This window comes from Lepus europaeus, chromosome 14 (assembly GCF_033115175.1).
Source record: "Lepus europaeus isolate LE1 chromosome 14, mLepTim1.pri, whole genome shotgun sequence".
NCBI lineage: Eukaryota > Metazoa > Chordata > Mammalia > Lagomorpha > Leporidae > Lepus > Lepus europaeus.
This window is the reverse complement of record NC_084840.1, coordinates 309,587-312,625: the sequence shown is the minus strand read 5'-3', so window position 1 is coordinate 312,625 and position 3,039 is coordinate 309,587.

The window sequence follows — 3,039 nt, the reverse complement described above, 5'->3', positions numbered from 1 at the left end:
ACACAGCAGGGCCCCCACACTGAGGAGGGTGTGCAGTGCACACACAGCAGGGGCCCCACGCTGAGGAGGGTGTGCAGTGCACACACAGCAGGGCCCCACACTGAGGAGGGTGTGCAGTGCACACACAACAGGGCCCCCCACACTGAGGAGGGTGTGCAGTGCACACACAGCAGGCCCCCACGCTGAGGAGGGTGTGCAGTGCACACACAGCAGGCCCCCCACGCTGAGGAGGGTGTGCAGTGCACACACAGCAGGGCCCCCACGCTGAGGAGGGTGTGCAGTGCACACACAGCAGGCCCCCCACGCTGAGGAGGGTGTGCAGTGCACACACAGCAGGGCCCCTGGGCTGAGGAGGGTGTGCAGTGCACACACAGCAGGCCCCCCACGCTGAGGAGGGTGTGCAGTGCACACACAGCAGGCCCCCACACACTGAGGAGGGTGTGCAGTGCACACACAGCAGGGCCCCCACACTGAGGAGGGTGTGCAGTGCACACACAGCAGGGCCCCCGGGCTGAGGAGGGTGTGCAGTGCACACACAGCAGGGCCCCCCTGTGATACAAGCAGGCAGATAAGTTTAAACTGATGAGCTTAGTGAGCTGGGGACCACACCTTCACCCTGCCCCTGAGTGCTCTCGTGCCCCTACCTGACCTCACTTGTATGCCCACCTGCCAATCAGACTATGTAACCACGCCCCTGTGGAGGTGAATAAAAGGCCTGGAGCGTGGTGGGTCGCCCCTTGCTGTCCCGCTTCTTGGGCCTGTGGCCTTTCTCTGCCTCTGCTTTCCTGCCCACACTGCGCTACCTGTGGCTGCTCCTCATCGCACGCCCCGCTCCACGTGGCTCCCGGCCTGCTCTCTGCCTGGGATGGACCAGCTTGTGCTTCCAGACTTCTCTCTCCCCTAACAAAGCCCTCGTTTCCTGTGTATTTCTCTCACTGAATACATGCTAACACCTACCATGTCACCTGGTTTATTGGAGCTGATATCCAGAATCCCGACCTGAGTAGACAGCAAGGACCCTCAAGATATTAATACTGAAACTATCACTAAGCTCGGCGATTTCACCTGGGCTGAGGCAGGTGTGCAGTGCGTGGCAGAGCAGGGGAACCCCCGTGACCATGGGGCTGACGGAGCTGTGCTCACTGCCACAGCCCAGCATCACAGGGAGAAATCTCCTGTGTGTCTCTACCCAGGGAAAATATCTAAGCTGAAATCCAAAGAACAGCTTTCGCTGAATGTGTCTGGCTTTTGCAACACGGCAAAGTCAAGCCTTCTAAGTGGAAGCCTGGGGGGGGGGGGGGCGTCTGAGTCTGCCATGGCGATAAGCGCTTCAGGCGCTGCTCCCACGCAGCCCCAGACTCCCTCCCCTCATCCCCCACTTATCCATGCACAGCTGGTGCCCACCCTCTCTGCCACCTCGACCTCCATAAGCCTCCCCCAGGGCCAGCCAGAAGCTGGGCTCCTCCTGAGGGGCCAGGGCCAGGGCCCCTTCTTCCTTTTCTCACTTTGGCTGGACCCTGCTGGCTTCCCCAGGCCTTGTTCTCTTCCCTGTGCCTGGGGGCGTCATGCACCAGTACTGCACCAGGAATGGGCACAGCAAGATGTGCTGGGATTGAGCAGGTCTCAGGGCCCAGGGCTCCCAGGGGCAGCATTCCCCACCGTGTAGCCTGGGGGGAGGAGGGGCAGGGCAGAAGACTGCAGGCAAGAGGAGAAGCAGGTGCCAGGAGGACACAGCAGGTGCTCCCACAGTGAGCCCGAGGGCTGGCCACGGCTCTGCCTGCTGTCTCCCTCCCTCCCTGCCAGGACTTCCCCCAGCCACACCCTGAGGGGCTAGCAGTGCACATGCACCCCAGCCCCGAGAATTACCACTGCAAGCAGCCATTCTGCCAGTGTCTAGGGAGCCCTAGGGAGGCACCCCCAGATACCCAGACTGCCTTCCCTCCCCATGAGAACTGCCAGTCAAGCTGCAAATCAGGAAAACAAAGAATGCAAAGTGGGAGGGAGTGTTAGTGACCACAGATGAGGAAGCTGGGGGCAGGGAGGTCACACCACCCACAAAAGCCAGAGCAGGAGAGACACAGCCCTCAGGGGCCTCTCCTGCCCTGTTCACTGTGCAGGGGAAGCTGGGAAGGGTCAGACAGGTGACAGAACCATCTCAGCATCTGTGGGCGAGCAGCAGGCATGAGGGAACAGGCAGGTGACAGGGTGACAGGCATGGGGGGCCAGGTGGGTGACAGGATGACGGGCATGGGGGGGCAGGTGGGTGACAGGATGATGGGCATGGGGGGCAGATGGGTGACAGGATGACGGGTGTGGGGGGCCAGGTGGGTGACAGGATGACGGGCGTGGGTGGCCAGGTGGGTGACAGGATGACAGCATGGAGGGGCAGATGGGTGACAGGATGACAGGCATGGGGGGCCAGGTGGGTGACAGGATGACGGGCGTGGGGGGCAGGTGGGTGACAGGATGACAGGTATGGGGGGAAGGTGAGTGACAGGGTGACAGGCATGGGGGGCCAGGTGGGTGACAGGATGACGGGTGTGGGGGGCCAGGTGGGTGACAGGGTGACAGGCGTGGGGGGGCAGATGGGTGACAGGATGACGGGTGTGGAGGGCCAGGTGGGTGACAGGATGACAGCATGGAGGGGCAGATGGGTGACAGGATGACAGCATGGAGGGCCAGGTGGGTGACAGGATGACAGCATGGGGGGGCAGATGGGTGACAGGATGACAGCATGGGGGGGCAGATGGGTGACAGGATGACGGGTGTGGAGGGCCAGGTGGGTGACAGGATGACAGGCATGGGGGGCAGGTGGGTGACAGGATGACAGGCATGGGGGGCCAGGTGGGTGACAGGATGACAGGTGTGGGGGGCCAGGTGGGTGACAGGATGACAGGTGTGGGGGGCCAGGTGGGTGACAGGATGACGGGTGTGGGGGGCCAGGTGGGTGACAGGGTGACAGGCGTGGGGGGGCAGATGGGTGACAGGATGACAGGCATGGGGGGCCAGGTGGGTGACAGGGTGATGGGCGTGGGGGGC